Here is a 20,900-nt window from a genome sequence, read left to right on the forward strand (position 1 = left end):
TTATTTGCTATTGTTTCTGCGTTGCTTTGTGTTCACTGGTCAAAGTATGAAATGGGAACTAATATAAATATTATAAATAAATAGTATTCAGAGTCCCACAGTGACCCATCAGATGCACTGTGAAAGTTGATGTAGAAATGAAATTTCAGTCTTCGGTTATTTCTCCCTAGCAGCTAGTATTTTAAGTATGCTGCCATTTTTGAAGCGATTTTTCTCATCAATCTGTTCTATTCTGTTAAGATCTGAATAGGTCACTTCTCCCACCGAACCTATCAATTTTCCAAATGCCCTCTCCCCCCTAATTACACTGGGTCACAATTATTGTGACTATGCAGAATTAAAGGTCTAGCCTCTTTGCTACTCCAAGAGGTTATTGTCTTTTCTCCTCTTTCTTCATTACAGGAAGAGGTCTGTAAGTGAAGTACAGATAATGCATGACTTGGGAGAACACCTACATTCAGCAGACCGGCAAAACTGGCTCCTTGAGAAACTGCAAACTGTGCATCATGAACCTGAGGCTATTGAAGAAACTAAGCCCCGAGAAGCGAGGAGTTGGAGACTGCGCCCTGATCACGTGAAGCCGAAGATGCAAAAGAAACCAAAGGATTGGAACAAAGGTTATAAAGATATCACCTTCAAAACCAAACCACAGTGAAAGTACCATAGCCTTTCTTTCCAATTCAGTAGTAATGAGCAATTAGGGCATTTTATTATTTATTATTTATAAAACAAGGATGTCTTAAGAGGATATCTGCATAATCTCACCTGTTGAAAATTGGATGTACTTATTTTGTGCATTTTTTTCCATAGCCTATTGTCAGTGGATCCCATGTCTTACACTGTTTCTTCAGTTGTCCATGTAGCTTACAAGATGAATTGTGAGATCACATTGAGTAATCTACATTACTATTGGGGTTTCCAAAGGCTAAATGAGAAAGGCCTTTTCCCAGTGATATGTTTTTTTATTGCTTTGGATGCTTCATTTCCAGATTTAGCACATTAACATATCATACTAACAAAGGAATGCATAGATCCTGGTAATTCTATTTAGGTTACTTTCCAGAAGATGACAATGCAAGAAAGATATGCAGTAGCAACAACTGGGGCCTTGTCCTTGGAGAATCATGCCTTAATCACTTTTTAATATCCTAACACAATGAAAATAATTTAGGTTCAAATGCCTATTTTATCTCAAGGGAACATTTTATTTCATAACATTCAAATCTGAAACACCACTTGGATAAGGAGAAACATGCAGTTGTACATGCATATTTCTTCATACTCTTACAATATATAGCTGTTTAACAATGACATGATTGGGCAGTAGCCCCTAATCATTCAAACAACCAATTGCACAACCCTATAAAAGAACTTTCAAGTTACATGAATCTGAAATTTTGAATATATTCCCCTAGAAGGTAATTTTTTGTCAAGAAAAAAAATGTAGAAACCTATTTTGAAGTTGTGAATCTACACCTAGTTTCTTGGTCACAGAACATATTGAAACTAACTTTGGAATAAAGACAGTATGGATGGGCTCAAGCACACAAGGAGCCATAAAACATGCTGGTCACTGCATTTATTCCAGATGAACTAGGCTAGCTTTTTTAAACATGAGAATCATACTCTATATTGATTTACCTAATATGGTCTCTATATACCTTCTCTTAGATTTTCATTTCAGACATTCTGCAAAAGTTGATTAATAAATAATATAAATTCACCATTTTAATCTAGAAGTGAATAATCTGATAATCATTTTGCTGCATCTGCAACTGATGTTCTGGCTTCTTAAAAGCCTCTGGCAAAGTTTTTAACTGAGTCAGAATATTCTTTTGTACTTTAAGTGACTTGATCTGACAACAAGGAATTACTCTAATACAGACCCTTGAATCTACATCGCATTCAGTAGTATTCCATGGGAACAGGGTTCAGATGTGACACATTGTGTTATGGAAGCAAGACTTTAAAAATGCACCTTTTATTTATTCTTTTGTTGTATGTTCACATCTACTTTACACAAATTCAATTTAATTCCTTTATAACTGTATCTTGCTAATGCCTTATCAAATAAATGGACCAAAAGCTGTTGGACAGTAGTAGTTAAAAAGCACAACTCTTCAGCATTTCTGTCATTATTTGTATGATTCTTCTTCTAATACAAAATAATGAAATAATTTAGCTGAATTCACTAACAAAGAACATATTGCTATTTGCCTGACACACCGAAGCACCAACAATCCAAGCTCTTTAAATATGGCTTGTTATTTAATGATTTGGTGTATGCAAGAGTTGCCGGCTTTGCAGATCAGCAGGGTGGGGGATGGTTCCACATGTTGACAAGTGGGTGCAGCTCCATTTGCGTGAGTGGTGTGCATACATCCCCATTGCTTGTACCAATGGAGCATGCACATGCTCACCCATTGCTTGTAGAAATGGGAATAAACACGTACATACATGGGCTTGCCTGCTGCTTCCGCAGCCCGGTTCCAAACAGCTCACGGCCCAGGGGTTGGGGACCACTGGTGTATGCAAACCTAGAAAATTGGATTCAGTGAAACAATATTAATCGTAAGCATGCATGGTGTGTGAATGTAGTCACCATGCTGCTCAAACTTGAAATAGCTGCCATTTTAGTCTCCATTTATCCAAATTCTGTGATCTATAACCACCTTTATAGCATTTAGCAAAAAAGATCTAATGTGGGAGAGTTTAACAGTGGAACATCAGGGAGCCAAACCTCACCCCACCCCATTAAATATGTCAAGGGGTGGGCTGTAGGGTGTGCTATGGAAACACAACTGTAGAAAACGTAGTCCTTGAATTATAACAATTGCACTGGAGTTTCCATTGCTAAGGGAGGTGGTCAGAAAACAGATCATGTGACAATGTGTCTTAGCAACAGCAATCCTAGCACTCCCTTTTGTCATCATAACTCCAGCATGGGTTGTTAAGCAGGAAGTGAAGGAGCCCCAGGTAAGGAGTTGAGGTGATGCAGGAGGTGGGGAGGGTGCAAACAGGCAATGCACTATTTTGGGGTGTGTGTGTTGCAGTACAACACAAACTCACGGAGGCCAGGAAAAGATGGTGCGGGATGACTGTGTGTATGTGTGTGACCACAAGGTGGCAAGACCAAGAATACACTAGGGCTGAGGGGCTTCTTGGCTCACCATTTACAGCCCAGCCGTGCAGCATAAATCTGCTGTGTCTCCAGAAAGGACCAAAAGTGTAGCATAAAGCTGCCACACCCAGGAAATGCCAAGTGTGGCACAAAGTTGCCATGCTCTGGGAAGTGCCAAGAGCACGGTGCAAAGCTTTGGCCAAAAAGTCTTACCCAACCCATCCATTCCCACACTCCCAGATGATCTCTGCAATCTGCTTCCTCCCATTGCTGACCTCCTTCCCTCTTGCTTTCCCAGCGTCTTTATCAGGCAGTTGCCGGTTGTGGGGGGTCGTCTTCCCCTGATCTAGCACACTCTTTGGAAAAAGGTAGACACCCTCCTGCCTTTGCAATACTTTGGAAGACCTTAGAAGCTTTCCAAAGGCTTTCGAAAGCACTGCACAGATGGGATGCACTACGATTTCGAGAATGGCACGGGCAGTTTGAATAATGGTGCCAGCGGCCTTGGGAAGAAGGCCTGGCATGGTTAGCACTGCCTTAGAGTGAGAGGATGATGCCATAGGTCAGCCGGGTGTAGCAAGATTTGGGGTTTGAGGTGGCATTTCTCAGTGGCAGCAGCAGCAGTGCTGGTGCTGAAATAGAGGTCTGGGGGCAGTAACACCTGGCTGGTCCCAAGCCTCTATTTCAATCCCTCTGCTGCCAAATGCTGCTATGCAGGATAGTCAAAAGAGCACAGATGGTACAGATATGTGACTGAAGGGATCTGGAGAGTCCAAGTGTCAAGTTTCCAATGTATGGGCTTTTCCAGTGACTCTGAGGCATTGTTTACCTTAAAAGTCCTTTATTAGCCTAATACACGGCAAATGCTTGCTCGAAGCTGGAATCTGAAATCTCCGCCCCTTGCACAATATATTAAAACACAATTCTCCACCTTTCTAATTTTGTCATTAATCATATTCTCCAATTAATTTAAAGAATCAGTTTCCCTTCGGTTAGAAGACCCAACAAGGCCTTATCTTCTTTCGTTAGAGAGATGGCCTTCAAAGTGCATTCCTACTCATCCCTCCTCCCAACCTTAAACTAATCTTTTAAAGCAATACACAAGTTTAACATATGAAACGGCTACTTCTTCATCTCTTGTCAGGCAATAACATTCAATGTTACCAGCGTTGACATGAAGTGATTGCAAGTATGGGTGGGCAGTCAAGCACACTAACTCTGATCACTTCACTGTGGGGGTACTACAATGGTTGTAACTTTGTGGACCAGACATAACTCACTTTTTTCCAGCATCATAGTAACTTTGAATGGTCGCTGATATGGTATAAAACACAATGACCAGAAATACTTATACTTACAATTCACGCCACTAGATGGAGCTATGCAAGCTTTAAAAAAATAAAGTATCACTCTCAGATATTTTATTTCTACTTCGGCAAGTACATCAAATGGTTGGACATAAAGGGAACTGGTCAGCAGCAATACAATGGAAAAATCTCTGTATCGAAAATGGTAGTTCCTTTCTCTTTAAGAATTGCAAATTTAATCACAAATTTAGATTCAAAGTTGGCCAAACTGTTTCTAAACAGAATTATATTAATTTATGAATGTACTACATTTATGGACAAATTTTCTACTGAAGAATACAAGACAGTTTCTATTTGAAAAGGACTGGGTTCATGGAATACTCAATGTTGAAATGGAGTTATCTGGCTTGTTTGTGGCTGTGTTTGTATAAAGCCTGTTCTCAGGTAACCCCGAGTACAGGTAGTCCTCGAATTGCAACCACAATTGAACCCAACATTTCTGTTGCTAAGCGAGACAGTTGATAAATGAGTTTTGCCTCGTTTTACCACCTTTCTTGCCACAGTTACATGAATCACTGCAGTTGTTAAATTAGTAACACGGTTGCTAAGTGACTCTGGCTTCCCCATTGACTTTGCTTGTCAGATGGTCACAAACGGTGATCACATGAACCTGGGACACTAATCTGTCATAAATGAGTCAGTTGCCAAGTGACTGAATTTTGATCACATGATCATGGGGATGCTGCAACAGTTGTGTGAAAAAAAAATTCAGTGCCATTGTAACTTTGAGTGGTCACTAAACAAACTGCTGTAAGTCAAGGACTACCTGTACATCACATTCATTTGTACAGGTAGAACAAAGTGTTAATTTAACATTTTTCTAGAGCAAGTTGTCAAACTGCCGGGCCGTGGGCTGGATGTGTCATCTGGAAGCCATTTTGCCGGCAATGGCAAAACCGTCCTGATACGTTGCATGACGTCACATGACGTCATGAGTTTGACATGTCTGTTCTAGAGCCTCTGAATACAGACACAGGCTAAAGCAACTCTGTCTCCTCTCTTCCATCCTCTATGAGTGTGCTAGTTAGTGAAACAGCCCCAAAAGTCTTGTAGTTTAGATGTAGTAGCTCCAACCTAAGGGCCCTTGGCTTTGTATCATTTTGTAGATTTTGAAAAATGAAACAAAACAAAAAGGACAGCCTGACAACCCTCAAAAATACAAGATAGCTGCTCCCAAAATAGCTATTGTAGTCCTTGGTTATTTCAGGGACTAATTCACCAAATATGCTTTAACCATTTCATTTAAAGGTTCAGAATGTTATCTGAATCTAGAAACTTAATTTCTGGATCAGGCCGCAAACACCCCCAAATAATCCCAGACTGTTAATTATCTAATGGAGTGAGGCCTTGCTCAGTAAGTTCAGTACTGAGGTTTAACTCTTTTGCTTAGTCTTGAACAGGATTGGAACAGGGTCGCCTGAGGTACTCTACTGTGGTTTTGCTTTAAATTTTAACAGCATTAGGGTAAAATTGAGGACAGAAGCAAACAGTTCCTTCTTGATATGCCTGACTTTGACCAGACTTCATGAATTTCAAGTCTTTTAAACCATTTTTCAAAAAATGGTTTATGAACGAGGAACTATTGTAGCTGCAAAGGCATGTGAAATGCCACACAACTTACCTACACATAACTTATGAAGGCAGTATTAAACAATATAATACTCTTGGTTGCTTACTTGCAGACATTACATGACCCAACTAGGTTAACATAAGGGCTAGTGAATGTGGGTTTGCTGTTTATATACAGCTGTTTGCCCTAACAGGGTAGGGGTGTGTGTGTGTGTGTGTGTGTGTGGTTTTCTCTTTGGTAATTCCCAGATTAGGTTTGTTTTCTATTTGTTTGGTGTTAACAATCTCGATAACAATCAAGCAGAAAACAGTACTCTAATCCAGTAACCACCAAGGAGAAAAGCACACCCCCACCAACACTGGCAGAGCAAGCTATTGTATTTAAACAGGGAGCAAACCCCACTCACTCCCACTGACCTGACTTAATCAGATAATGAAATACTTGCAAGCACACAAGCTCAGAGAGCATGAAGGACTCCATAGTTCAACCCTAAACTACATGGAATCTCTTCTGATGGAATAACACAATATATCTGGATTTGCAAAGCAAATTAGGTAGTTTCCTATTTTTAGCCCAGTGACCCATATTACCACACGGGTATTAGGCGTGCTTGGTAAATGGCCTTCCGACTTTTTGCTCTTCTTTCGAGACAAGCACCAATGATCCCCATGCCCGGCCACAAAGAAGCTCAATGGATTCAGTGATCAAGTGCGGGATTATAACCTGTAATCTGAACCAATATCCAGGGAACTTGAGGCGGTTTCTTTCTAAACAGACACTAAACAAAATGAGAATTTCTCAATAAAGGCGGTCCGGACTCCTTCTCGTTAAGATGGCCAAGCCACCCTCTGCTGCAGTTTCTTTAATTTGAATGTCACAACTGCGCAGATTGGTTTCCTTTTTTTTCTTACCGTTGTATTTTATCAACCATCTCTTGGTATAGATCAGGGGTAGGCAACCTCGGCTCTTTTATGACTCACGGACTTCAACTCCCAGAATTCCTGAGCCAGCCATGGCTGGCTCAGGAATTCTGGGAGTTGAAGTCCGTGAGTCATAAAAGAGCCGAGGTTGCCTACCCCTGGTGTAAATTCTAGTTTGGGAGAAGCTATGACGATTTGGCTTTAAGCCGCTGGGGAGCCGAACGTGCCTTTTACCCACCATAGAAGGAACGGCGCTGAAATACCGGGCCAGGCCGTCCACCCCGAGCCACAGCTCGGGTGGTGGGGGGGAGGAGGAGGTCCTTAAGGGCCGGTTCCCTGCATTTAAGTGCCAGAAGGAAGGGACCGCCGCCGCCGCTGCTCCTGGAAGGAACGTGAGGACGAGGGCAGCGAGAAGAAACAGGCCGTCGCCGCGCAACCACAAACTCCCCCTCGGGCGACTTGATCCGAGGCGCGGTAGAGATCAGCTGATTTTCCCCGGGGAAAAATTCGATCCGGTTTCTCCCGACTGACTTGACTCCCTTCCCCCTTTTCTGGTCGAGCTATCGCGAGCGTTCGGACGTCAGAATAGAGCTCGTCCGCTTCTCGCGGGAGCCGAGCGGACGGTTGGCTGGGCCTAGCCAATCGTACTTGTATCTCTGGCGGTGCTAGCCGTAGTTGGTGCCGTGGGGAGCGGGAGTCGTTCGAGCCCCGACGGTCGGGCGCGGCAGGTGAGGTGGAGAAGCAGGGTCGTGGAGGTAGCAGTGGCGGGGCGGCGGGGCGGGCAATTGCCTAGTTACACCGCTAATTGCCTGTCGCTAAGGAGAACCGTCGGGATGTTGGGTTCGGGAAGCCTCCCTTGAGGGCTGAGACCGAGGCGGTGGCCGTCGCCTTCGGTTCCCTTTGCCCGTAAAAGGGAAGCCTTGAGACTCGGAACCCCTGAAAGATGGACGCCGGGGTGGTGGTGGTTGTCTGGGTGGTGGACTCGTGATACGGGGGTCGTTTTTTGTTTTTTTTTAACGAAGCCAGCTGTATGGATGACATGTCGGGTAGGGAACCGAAGGAGGCTATTTGGCGGTGGGTCTCTTCTTATCTTCCGCTAACATCCCAGACGTGTGTATCGTGCGTATGCGTGCGCGCTTTCGCTTATAGATAGGAAGCTCGCCGGAGAAGCCAGAAGAGCCCGATTGTCCCACTTTTGGGAAACTGCCGATTTGGGGGGACTTCTAGTCGTTTTAAGGGCAGTCGACACCAACAGGTTGGACAGCCGGTGAAGGTAGGGCTTCTTCGACCGGAGATCTCAGGAGGAGGAGGAGGAGGAGGAGGAAATACTTGGGAGAGTTTTTGTAGGTTGCCAGCTGGGCTGTGAGGATGCCGGTTGGATGGCCTTGTGGGTAAATTAATTGTGTCGTCCAGGTGTGCCAGCTAAAACGGCTTGGCAGGTACCGGGTGCGACATAGACAAGCGTGGGAAGAAGGATGACGGGGTGGTGGGGGGGTGGTTTGGAGGGAGACGTCGCTAATGGCAGTTTGAGGCTAGTCACTGCTTTTCTGGGGAGGCGATGGGCAGAGGGAGATCGAGGTGAGTGGTTTCCGTTGCGGCAAACAAGCTGTTCCCGAGGAAGAAAAATAGGTAATTTGACGCCGAGGATGAAGGTTTCCCGTTCGCCTCCACGCGTCTGGTGATCGGCATTGGGCTTTTGGAGGGCTTGTGTGCGTGGCAGTTTCTAGGAAAATTGCCTTGTCATGGCCTCGACTCGTTCTGTTTTGCGCAATTCTGACCTGTGGGTTATCGTTGGTGCTTTTTCTTGTTTTTAGAGCTAGCTAACGAAGTGGTGATCCTGTTTAAAAAAAAAAATGGGAGACGGGCCCGTCATGTTTGGCCAAAAGCTTTTACTATGCTATATTGTTTCCGCACTTTTATGTGGAAAATTCATTGGAAATGCTGCACTGTATTTAGATAGTTGCAGTGCGAATCGAACAAAACGACAACACCACCACCTGTTTGTGAACATCTCGTTTGTGGTGAATGTGGAGAACATCTTGTTTTTGGAGTTAGGATGGCTGGTTTGAGTTAATACCAACAACAGTTGGTATCCAGAGACAAGGTTTTCAATAAGTTGTGAATTAATAGTGTGAACATCGTCAGTTTATCTTAACTGGGACTTTTTATGTGTATCGTAAGAGCCACAAGTTATGTAATCCATTTTACTATAAAAAAAATCCAGTACTTTATAATGACTGTTATTATTCCAGGTTGTCATGTATTTTGCGACCCTTGAGTAACATTTTTAATTCTCTATTAATTTAAATGTTAGTATTTTACATAGTATATTTAAAGCATTGGTTAGCACTCTAGTGATTCTAATAGAATTTGAACAGGAGAAGCTTCCAGTCACCGACTTTTAGTATTCCATAACCACTTTTCCAGGGCTACTGTCCTTAAGAATGAAACTGAGGCAATGTGAGAAATTTCCCTTTCTCTCTTTCATTAGACAATACCTTCTAGTGGAGAGTCATATTAGATATTACCTGTTCTTTTGACACCATCTACACTTTTATAAAGCTTTTAACTAATATAACCCTTTGAGTAGATTAAATAATAGTCCTTTGGCTGGTATTGTCTAACAAAAATTGCCTATTAATCATTTATTTTATAGTATAACTGCCTTATGAACACACATGCTTTTTATTCCTCTTAAGTTTTTTGTTATACTAATTCATAACTGGGTTTTCTTGAATTATAATTCTTTAAAAATCAGTATTTTTCTTTTACTATTCCAGAGATTCAGATTAATCATTAAAATTGTATAGTGTAAAATAGATTACTGTTCATGGGCTAATACACAATTTTTTTAAATACTTGGGTACTCATGTTTTAATGCACAATTCTTGTCTTCTAAATTATAAATTACTTATAAAATGTACAATTTCATTGTAGTCACGTAGAAATAATCCTGATAATTTTGTTCATTTGCTACTAATAACTAATAAGTCTGTCAGTGATTTAGATATTTGTGGCCATTGCACTACTATAATATCCTATTATTCTATTTCATACCTCTATCTTATTTTGGGTCATATTTAATGTATTGTACAAATTTAAACCACACAGAGTTGCTTAATACCAACTGGGTATCATATACATTTAATAAATAAAAAGTAATTCTTATCTGATAACATCTTAGTTACAAACTATAATAGACATTTGCTGCCTAAAGTAAGATCATCTAATTCCTGATGTGGCTTTATCCTTATTTGCCTTTAATTTGTATTATTGACTTTTTATTTTATTTTATTTGGTAATGTGCATTCCTAATTCTTAGATAGCTACAACTACTTCTCTGAATGATCATTTTATCAATTGTAATAGTATTTTATAGAATATAAGTATCTAATCAGTTAAAACAGTCTCTTTATTCATCTGCAGAACATATTAAAATGTAGTTTGAAGAGTAAAACGGCCTCCTTTCTCAGAGCCATAATATTTGGCCTTATGTTTGTGCACATTTCCCTTAATCAGACCCTAAAGTAGACCTGTTGGTATTGCCCTTATTTGATCTAAAATATATACGTCTTTTACATTTGAAGTTATGTTAGGCTTGTTTGTTAATAGGACTATATGCCTGAGTTTTGATTGGCTTACTCTGGCATTTTATCTAAGCAGGGAGACGCATCTGGGCAGTTGGACAAATTTAGAAACAGAGCAGTATATAGCACCAACTCGCTATTATTGTTTTCTGAGACTGCCTTTTGGGCCTATGAAACATCTAGGAGTACATTCTACAAAATAAAGGTAATGTTAAAATCTGCTGCTTCACTTAACAGTATGGCAACTTTCCTAATTTATTTAAAATATTTTTTAAAAAATAATAGAATAGAATGGTGGCCGAACTCCCAGGTGCCAAAGGCAGTCTTTATAAGAATCCTTGTACATAGCTGCCATAATTGGAGTCTATAAAACCTTCCACTGAGAAATGTTTCCATGGAAAAGACCAACAATATGACCAATTGGCTGTTATGGAACAAAGCATATTTCTCATGCAGAGATGGTTTCTTTCAAATAGTTGTGATGAATGAGTATAATTTTATGTATATGCTTTGATTTTTCAAAATCCTAGCTAGATTCTCTGTAATAAAATAGAATGGACTCTGTTTGATTTTGAATTAATTATAGCTTATTTTAAAAACATGGTTTTTGCACCATGACTTAGTGCATTTGATACAGAACTATAGTTAATGCAAATAAAGCCTTGTTTAGGGTTGGGTGAATTCAGGTAGAAATAAATTTTAAACCAATATATTCCGTTTATAGCTTCTGCTTGTAATGATCAAATTATGTTAATTATGGATTATATTTATTGAAAACATGTTTTGTATAAATCATTAATTATTTTTAAAATAAAGTTTTTAACAATATTGAATGAAATTTCATTTTAATTACTGGTATATGGATATTCAAAAATGTGCAAAAACAATTTTAGATCAACATATTAGAAACTCAAGTGGTATATTAGTATAGATTTGCATTTCTGAAAGGTTGTCTCTGGTCTTTTTCCATGTGATGGTTCTTTTGAAAACCTTCTGTATGTTCATGGATTTCAGGAACCAGAAGATAGAATATTGTTATAAGTTTTGGGTGAAACAATATGCCCAAAATTTTGATAATCTGATTAATCAAATAATTATAGCAGTTGTATCATTGCAAAATTTCCACAAAGGCAGCTTCCACTGTACACAAAGACACTATCAGTCTTTATTGAATGGTTCACCAGTTAAATGGTTGTAATAATTGTTCAGACAACAATACCCCATCTCTAATAGGATGCCAATTTGTATTTATTTAATAAAAACTAAAAAGATTGGGTTAAAAAATGAACCATAATTCTAGCTTGTTTATACACATAGTCCAGCTTTACCCAATTAGGGACATTATCTTCCTGCACATAGAAAGTTAGATATTAAGAGAAGGGTAAGTTTGATGCTTCATGTTGCTTCATGTTCCTTCTCCTTTCCTGTAACTTATGTGAGTTCCAGCCTTTTAGCAAGAAATGAATAAGACTGGCCACAGGTATGTGCTCACGTTCTACAGTAATATGTTAGACATTGTTAAGGGTGGTGAAACATGCTGACTTCTCTGTTTTTATTGTGTCTGCAATTTCTAGTGGTTTTGCTTAGATTCGCTTACTCCCTTCTTTAGAGGAATAGTGGAACTGCTTCAACTGGCAACTGTGACACTTTTGCCAAATAATTCAAGGATAAAATTGCTTATATTAATTTTAAGCTTGAAGCTTCTTTGACAGATTTTGATGTGACAATATGCGAGATAATATTTTGTAATGTTATCTGAGATTAGTTTGAACTTTGGGAAGCTTGAGGGCTCTCTCTAGTGTGAAAGTTGGTACATATGATCAGGCACAATGCCCTTCCTGGTTCCTTCTAGCATTGAATAGATATATCAGTGCCTGGATCCAAGAGATGGCTAATGCTTCTTTCTAAGAAAACATGATCCTGCCTGTCTTGAACAAGGTGGTGATTTAAAGAAACTTCTATATTAGACAAAGTCTGATCTAGCTTTGTTGGAGAATTGTTGCCTTATTTTCAACTTCCCTTTTGTGGTATTGGTACTTCTTGTTCAGAAGGCGAGGTGTTGATGATGCAGGTATAAAGAACCTTTATGAAATTCTTTTCAATCCAGATTCTCTCCGGAGCTTTTCTTACTGTCATGTTATCCTACTGGGCTGCCTTTGGGGTAAAGGGTTGAAGGTACCTTTCTGCAAAAGTTCTTCTGTTTGTGGGTGGTTTCAGCTGGTACTAGTGGATAAGAAACTGTCAGGGTGGTTGTAGCATGTATATGAAGCTATTGAGAGAAGTCATATATTTCTTTGGTCCAAGGTATCTTGAGTCCACTGATGATAGTCAGCTTTTCATTGGTGCTCTGAGCCTGGCTGGAAACATTTCCAGCCAGTTTAACCCAGTTTGTGGAATTGTGATGGGTATAAACAAGCTTAAATTTAATCTCAACATGATGAATTTCTATTTTTCTAGAAACAACATGGTTTCATGGCTGCAGTACTGGCTGCAGTGTTATGTCTGTAAGTTGCTCATGTAACAATGATTTCCATTGTTCTTCCCATGCACAATTCTGTTTATGTCCCACTCCAGAGATTCTAGTAACTTTTATGCAAATTGAGGTGTGCAAAAGAGAAATAGGGGTAGACCTCATGTCCTCTTTTCTTTGGGAGCGGACATGATAATATTTATCTTGAAAAGGTGGTGGTTGAACAAGCTCATATTGAAGAAAGTCTGATCTGACTGCGTTTGCTTAGAGACTTTTGCAGTTATGTTGGTGATGAAAAACCAACTTTGTGACCACTCATTGTATTTATGAGCTTTGTTGATCTACAAAGTAAAGGAAAGCTGAAATAGAATAATAAAATCATGATGCTACACTTTGCAGTCACTTCATTTAACAACCAAATTGCTGGCTCTTAATTGTGGCGGCTAAATGAGGACTGCCTGTATGGCAGGTGGTATTCTAGAAGGCAGAATTGAATACAACTCTATATATTCAAAATATTCTCATCATTTGTGAGAGCTAAATACACAAAATGTTTTCATTTAGTTTATGACTCACATTTTTCACATTTCTGCAGAATTGCATCCTGATTTAGAAGTCGTTTGCTATTGTTTCCTTATGTATTTGTAGCTGTTTCTAGATTTTAAAAAAAATCTTAAATCTGAATTTGGATTCTGGATATCTAGTTACATATAATAAGAAGTAAGTGAATATAATAATGCTTTTCTTTGAAAATGCAAAGGATAATGGATATAGTTTCATGTGAGAGGCTATGCAATCCATTCCCCCCCTTAGCCTTTAACTGAAATTGTTTTAACATCTTCCAGCTTTGTGCCTTCCAATGACATTAAGTAGATGGTCTCCTGTGGCCTGCTGGCAGGTGAGAAAGCTGATTTGCAGCCCCTAACCTAGGGTGGTAGAACCTGTCCATCCCTATCTATGTGAGCAGATGTGGCCTTTTAATTTGCCAGCCATATTTGCTTTATGCCTTTTGCATATTGAGCTATGTCCCTTCCTCTTTTTTAGCATTCCTTGAAAGAATGGTTTTATTTGCATCTTAAGACCTGAATAAAGCAGACAGGTCGTAGGTGTAAAAATAGATTAGTATGGTACAGATGTAAGACAGTAGTTGCGGAGTTGCTCTGTGAAGGCTTTGACAGTTGCCGTTTAGTTGGGAAACAGTCACGGTTGTTTCAATAAGTCATAGATGGGTGCTGTATCCCCTATATATTGCACAGCATCTCTTCCAAATTCAGAGCTTTGCTGGGATTTTAGATCAGAAACTTTATATTTTTGTTCTTCCGGCTTGCTCTTTGAAATTAAAACCTTAGATTTTCCTTTGTACTAGTGTAACTGATATGTTACATTGGGGGACAAAACATTATGTTTAGAACAAAGAGTATCTCACGCTTATTTTGTACATGCATTTTCTTGACACAAATTTCTCACGACATTTGTCTTTCCTGTGTTTTAAACAAATAGCACGGGGCTTTTATTAAGAACCTTTTGCTGTGAATTTCTGTCCAGACAGATTATTATATGCTGAATGAATTCTGCTGTTTCTGCTGCAATGAAAGCCTAACGAATAAGGCATGAAAGATGGGTGACTGAAGAAACATTTCAGATGCTTTATTAGTTTATTAAAATCTTGACAAGCGGGTAGGGCTAGAAATAGCTTCACAGATGGCACTTGGCAGTATACCAGGCAGCTCTTTCCTTATGCGTTCTGTACGCTATCCATCAAATATGCCAGCCAATGGCAGCTTACAAAAAAGGAAACGGTAAGCATCAATTCAGCTTACTGGAGGCTCTGAGGTTAGACGTCAGTGCTGCACTGTGCACGGCTGAGTCAGTGGCTGTGAGAAAATGAATTGAAATAATATCTTGGGGGCTTACCTCTCTGAGCACTTAATGGACTGAAAAGCTGTAACAAGAGTGTTCCCCTTGAGATGGAGAAGAAAGGAGGCTGCTAGAAAATGCGGCTAATAATGCTGTAGATTATTGAGAGGAGAATGGAAATAACAAATATGCTGAACTTAGCAAGTAATGCCAGAGAATGCTGAACTGGCTTCTACACCTGCAGGCTGGAGAGGAGCAGCAGATTTCTTTTGTACTTTGTTTTCAACGTTTTCTCCGTGTTTTTGTGTTCCTACCCTTTTCTACCCAAAAAGCAGGTGCGTATCTGTTAACAATCCAATCCAATCCAGTTTTCAGTACTTAACTGAGAAGGAAATATATAAAGGAGAGGAATAGTTCTTTGTGTAATTGATCTCTTGAAATATTTATATGATAAAGAGAAGCTGTGTGACCGTGGATTTAAAATAGCAGCTATAATATAAATAAAAATATTATTGAGCAAAAGCTGAATTGAGCAAAAATAGAAAATATATGAAATTATGTAAAGTTTTTGATGATTGTTTAGTTTTCTTTAGTTTTTTTTTGCTCTATTTGTGGCCTTCTAGGCCAAGAATTTATAAAGGTAGTGTTTAAAGTTTTAAGTTCACTCTGGTTGCCTTAATAAGGAAGTAAAAAGATGGTTCATGAGTGTAAGATGCAAGTTATGTCATATCATCCTTACCTTATTCAACAGTATGAAAATAGATCATATCTTTCTACAGTTTACTTTTTAGTTTCTGTTAATAATGTTGTGCATTTTTCCAGCTGTTATTTGTGATGCTTAATCTATTAATTTGAAGAGTTAGAATAAATTACAGTGTCATAATACAGATCTACTCCATAAGAGCATCTCTAAAAGTTATATGAATGTATTTTATCAAGACGTTTCTGCTGTATGTGATTGGCTGGCCAGTAAATTATTATCAGCAAGCCACATTTCAGATTGCTTTATGGAAATAGCTTGGATCAGCTATCACCCCCAAAACAATCTGAAAAGCCTGCTATATAGTAGCAACATTGTATTATAACAACAATATATAGAAGTTGAGCAAGGAGGTTGAACTTAGAAGTCTGGGCTACAAATCCCTGTATATCAAGAGTATTCTAATTATATGGAGTCTTATAAAGTCTTCTGCCTGGATTTATAATTAACATGGGTTTTCTAGGGGGACAAAGTGAGAAACTGAAATCTAATCTAGCAGAATAGTCTGTTTTAATAAACAAAACTAAAAGGAGGCATTTAATTTAACATGTTTTATAAATATCTCAAAGGTTTACTTTTCTCATTAAACAAATGTAACAAAACTAAAATATTTGAGGAGAATGGGAAATCATAGCTCATTTGCTTGGATATACAGTAAATATTCAAGTAAAGCTAAATTGTATTTGGCAGTATTTTTTCTTGGAATGAAATGTCCATAAACAAATCACTTTCAGACACTGCATACATTTTTTAAAAGTGAAGAAAAAAATAAAGACAATACTAGCAGTTGACTAATAGGAATTTGACAAAAGAAAGGAATTATGCAAGATAAGATCAAAACCTAATGGGGAGGGAAAGTTGAATAATACGGCTGGTTGAACTTTACATTATAAAGCTGCTGTTTTAGTGTTATTCTGTAAAATTTTCCTGTGCATTTTCAAACGCATGCACACACACAGACACACACTATAACTTTTATAGTGTGATTTAATTTCTAATATAAATGTGAAATAGATTCACTTTGAAGGTGTTTAGTTCTCACTAAAGCAGTGAGAACTATATTTTCATTACTATTTAAACATTTTGTTTTTAGGAATCTTAAGAGTTAACATGATAACATTGTTTGAAGACATTTCACTTTCCCCTGCAAATTTACCCAAATCTTTTTTGGGTATGTTGTCCAGAATCTTGAGTAAATTTGGAGGAAGAATCTGCAAACAAGAGAAAATCTATTTCCTTAATGAATGTCATTCAATTGGTTGATGAGAACATTGGGTACAAATGTTTATACTATTGTTTTTGAGGAAATTTTTGTAGCATGATTACTATCTCACTAGAGTTTTTAATCACTTGAGAAGGAAGCATTTTATCTGAGTCATGAGGCATGCTTCCTGTAGCATGTGTTTACTGTAGATACATCCAAGTATTAATATGCATGAACTTGGCTTGTGTTCGGAAATTTCTGAAGAAGATTGTGTTTCATTATGCGGGTTTTATAAGATTGCTATTGAGCCAAACCTTTCTGGAATGAGCAAAAACTGTGTTTCATCTAGTGCTGTGGTAAGCAGATTTTTGCTCCTGTAATTGAAGTTTCCTATTTTTTTCTTTCGGCATCACATTTCCCTGTGCTAGAGTATCTAGAACTAATTAGGTGGATGGAGGGATGAAAATAAAAGGGGGAAAATGCTTACCAGCTCTTATATCAGTGGACAGGACAAATGGATTTCATATATGTCTAGAAATAGGGGCAAAATGTCTACTTATTTGGTGAAAATATTCCATCATGACTAAATTGCAGAGTTTTAAAGTTACCTTTTTGTTTATTCCCTGCTGTAGGGTTTGAGATTTTTTTTTAATCAACTAACACTTCTCCTTAAGCAGCTTGTTGTTGTTAGTTGCGAAGTCGTGTCCGACCCATTGCAACCCCATGGACAACGTTCCTCCAGGCCTTCTTCTGGAGTCCATTTAGGCTCACACCTACTGCTTCAGTGACTCCATCCAGCCACCTCATTCTCTGTCATCTCCTCCTTCTCTTGCCCTCAACCTTTCCCAGCATTAGGCTCTTCTCCAGTGAGTCCTTCCTTCTCATTAGGTGGCCAAAGCAGCTTATAGGTTTGGAAAATGACTTCAAAAGGAAAGGATGAGAAATAATAAAATACAATATGAGTTATTTCAGTATGCTTTTCCCATTTTCTATTTCTTTTGGATGGAATATGGGGTGTATTTTCATAATACAAAATTTCTGTGATATGATTTATTTGTGGTTTGCTGGTTAAGAACAAATTCTATTTTCCCAAGAACTTGTCTTTCTTATTTTTAGGCATATTTTATCCATGCATCTATCCATACAGAATATGTAAAGCCATTGGAATGAAAATAACTTTCAAGTGCAGAAGCAGGAATATATACTAACTGGATAAAAATATTGTTATTTTAGAAGAAAAAAAACTTATTTTACATATGTGACAAATAACTTCCTGATAAATTTGTCATCTTTGTGTCTATAAAATTACTGTTATTGTTTCTAAATAAATGTGATAACTTTTCTATCTTCTTTTATCGGAATTTCCATGGTCAGAATATAACAGGTGCAAATATATATACTGGAGGTATATTCTGGCTATTATTATATTTTAGCTTAATTCTGTTGATAGAAAAACTTCAGTGTTAATTAAAATTTAAAAAACTAAAAACCATTTTAGTACATAGAAAATGTGTTTTATTATAGACTAAGCAATTAGTACTTAGTGAAAGCTATGATTTGATAAAATACATATCCATTTGTTTAATTTATCAGTCATAGTTGATGCTATGAGTGCTTTTCAACATGGTTAGCTGTACTAATATGTAAAATTAATTCCTTGCTAATGGATCAAAACTTTTGACGTTTCCAAGATCAGTTGTATGAAGTATTAAAGTTTTGAAGATTGTTATTCTTCTTTATCATTATTTAAAAGAGTTTCTTTCCTTACTGCCTAATATAATTGGAATTTTAAAATTTCAAATCTATGTATGTATGCATGCATACATGTATTGAACCGTGGGGCTACTCTAGGACTGGCTTACAACAATGGTGCTAAGAGTACTGGTAATATTTTTCTCCTGAGACTTTATTGCCATTGATTTCATTTTTTTATTCTATTCATGTTTAAAATATGGAAAGATCTTACATTTTAAAAAGAAGGAGGTTTTTGATGTAATTAATAAAACTTTGCGAGAAGTAGTTATTTGTTTTGAATGAGTAGAACTTTGAAAAGTATGTGCTCAATTAAAATGAAATTTAAAAATAGCTGTTTATGTACACTTTGAGTTCTGCTTTTAAGTCTAGTTTGTATATTTTAGTTCAGTTCCTTTCATTCAGAATTTAAAAGATCTTATGTTTAGTCGGTTGTTAGTATAATTTTATAATTAATTAATTATAATTAATTTTATAACTTCCAAACCTTTTAATGGATTAGTTGAGTATTTTTATGAATCTGTTATCCAATGTTTTGCTTAATATTACCAACATTGCAGGCTCACAAGCAAGGGCCATTAAACATAATAGGTCTTGGACTTGAAAACATAACATACAATATTGGGCAGCAAGGAACATTCAGTGTTTACCAGTAACATTTAAAAAATTACTATTTTTGAAAATTACAAAGTTATATAAATTGCTATCCCTAATTTATGTAATTTTGTCTTCTTTCTTTCTCAGATAAAGTTATTTTAATACAAGAAATGTTATATTTCATTTAATGTATTGGTTTAATGTAGTCAAGTAGTTCTATAACATTGGTTATTTTAAATGTGTAGATAAATACATACTTTCACATTAGTATCTCTTTGTGTCCCCATTTCCTTCATCCACTTAAAGCAGCGATTCCCAACCTTTTCTATACCCCGCACATCTAGAACGCTTCTGACATTCTCACACCCCTTACAAAAGTTTGAAATAACAGCAATGAATTATGCATATACGCTATAATTTTGAAACGTCTAAACCAAAGTTTTCACATCCCCTGGAATATCGTCTCGGACCTCGGTTGGGAACCTCTGACCTAAAGCTATGCAAGCAGAAGAGAGGGGGTGGGATTTGGAGTTCACATTGCTACCAGTGATTCGCTTCTTCCCTTCCCCTTTTAATTGCCGGAAAACTGTAGTTTTTGGGGGTATTGGTGCTTTTTTCAATTCAGTCATGTTGGATTCTCACAGAGTGCCTGGGCAAGTCTCTGCAGTTTTCTTCGCAAGGTTTTTCAGAAATGGTTTGCCATTTCCTCCTTTCTAGGACAGTATCCTAATATACAATTGAGACTGTAGTGATATTGATCCCAAAGTCTAATGCAGGTGTGTCAAACTGCAGGCCCGCGGGCTGGATGCGTCATGCCAAAACCGCATCCACCCCATTGCTGCCAATGGGGAAAAAGTTGCGATACGTCGCGAAGACATCCCTGGTCTAATGGATTCCGTATAATTGAGGTGCTCAGCAGGATAAAAACTGCTGCTGCACTTCATGTGGCAATTCTAATTTTTTTTCTAAATGGATCCATTCTTTGAATACATTCACTTTCTTAGAAGTGACCTTTTATTTGGTCCTGAATTGTATCCACTTTTATTGTATCCACTTTTATTTGGTCCTGAATTGTATCCACTGTTTTGGATATTACTGTAACCAATTTCAGTAGTTTTGAAACATTGTGGATTACAGTGGCTTTGTCAATCTTCATGCCTTCCAGTTGTAGGCTTTGTGCACATCTGTGGGTCTTCGGTTGTAGAAGGCCATTGGATGTCACAAGAATGGTTTTCTTTCTTTCTTTCTTTCTTTCTTTCTTTCTTTCTTTCTTTCTTTCTTTCTTTCTTTCTTTCTCTCTCTCTTTCTTTCTTTCTTTCTTTCTTTCTTTCTTTCTTTCTTTCTTTCTTTCATTTATATACCGCCCTTCTCCTGAAGGACTCAGGGCGGTGTACAGGGCAATAAAAATAAGAGTACAGGATACAAGATTTAAAGTTAAATGATTGTGCCCAATGTAGTAAGTTAGTTAAAAATAATGTTAAAACCCCAAACCCATCATGCCAGGCCGGCTTGTTCGAATAGATAAGTTTTTAGATCACGCCGGAAGGAGCGAAGGTCGGAGGCCATCCGTAGTTCAGCTGGTAAGCGGTTCCAAAGGATTGGTGCGCCCACCGAGAATGCTCTCCCCCTGGGGGTCACCAGCCGACATTCTCTGACCGGTGGTACCCTGAGGAGGCCCTCTCTGTGGGAGCGTAC

General features: G+C 38.2%; 1 protein-coding gene across 6 annotated transcripts in view; it reads left to right on the forward strand.

Annotated features, from left to right (window-relative positions):
- Nucleotides 1-7,534: 7,534 nt before the first annotated feature.
- The window catches only part of BTBD10 (BTB domain containing 10), a 32,088-nt gene continuing 18,722 nt past the window's right edge, over nucleotides 7,535-20,900 (forward strand). Inside the window, exons 1-2 of one of the 6 annotated variants that reach the window (XM_083366922.1) lie at nucleotides 7,567-7,706; nucleotides 10,639-10,770. The gene's annotated coding sequence lies outside the window, so the exon portion shown is untranslated. Of the gene's footprint in view, nucleotides 7,707-8,000; nucleotides 8,252-8,588; nucleotides 8,608-8,639; nucleotides 8,657-10,638; nucleotides 10,771-15,210; nucleotides 15,228-20,900 lie in introns of those variants that run through there. The other 5 variants (XM_083366921.1, XM_083366923.1, XM_083366924.1 and 2 more) reach the window with 5 other exon arrangements.

Source organism: Vipera ursinii (genome assembly GCF_947247035.1).
Source record: "Vipera ursinii genome assembly, chromosome: 1".
Taxonomy (NCBI): Eukaryota; Metazoa; Chordata; class Lepidosauria; order Squamata; family Viperidae; genus Vipera; species Vipera ursinii.